Below are 823 nucleotides of genomic sequence, written 5' to 3' on the forward strand. Positions count from 1 at the left end.
GCACTGATGGGCCCCATAGAACATTTGCTCATAAGGCCACTTTTCCAAGATTGAAAACAAAACCAACCTACCAAACATATAGGAATAAAAATGGTGAATTAGGCAAAATGAGGCACCAGAGAAATATGTTCCAAATGAAGGAATAAGATAAAACCCCAAAAGAAGAACTAAGTGAAGTGGAGATAAGCAACCTACATGATAAAGAGTTTAAGGTTATGGTCATAAAGATGGTCAAAAAGTCAGAAGAAGAATGGATGAAGAGAGTGAGAAGTTAGAAGTTTTCCTTCTTACTGGAAAACCTTACTCTTTGGGGGAAGTAATTTTGAACAGGAAGGGGGTGAGGGATTGCTTTTTTTTAAAAAAAAAAAAAAATTGATTTGGCCTCCAGAGGAAAAGATTGCCTAAACCAGGTGCTGATGAAGTCACAGAATGACTCCACCTCTGGAATGAGCTTCATTTTCATGTATTTTGGTAAGAAATTTGGCTCTCAGTTGAGAATTCAGTCACTCTACCTGTTCAAGGGCAAGATGATAAGGTTCTATCAGACCAAATGTCTAAACAAAACTGAGACTCTACCAAGGTCAGAAATGCTACACTTCAAGCCAATAGATCTCTCTTGGGCTTGCTTGTTTTGACTTGTAACTACAAATTTGTCTTGTCTAAATGTCCAATCATATTATAAAACAAAGCACCCATCTCTACAGTACAGCATCCTCTGAAGCAACAGGAGTCCTAGATGTACCTCTGGGGATTCTCTAATTTTTCTGCCACTCTGATTTCCACAGGACTTTAAATTGCTTCCCTTGAGATCAAGCAACACAAG

Source organism: Globicephala melas, chromosome 2 (assembly GCF_963455315.2).
Source record: "Globicephala melas chromosome 2, mGloMel1.2, whole genome shotgun sequence".
NCBI classification, from domain to species: domain Eukaryota; kingdom Metazoa; phylum Chordata; class Mammalia; order Artiodactyla; family Delphinidae; genus Globicephala; species Globicephala melas.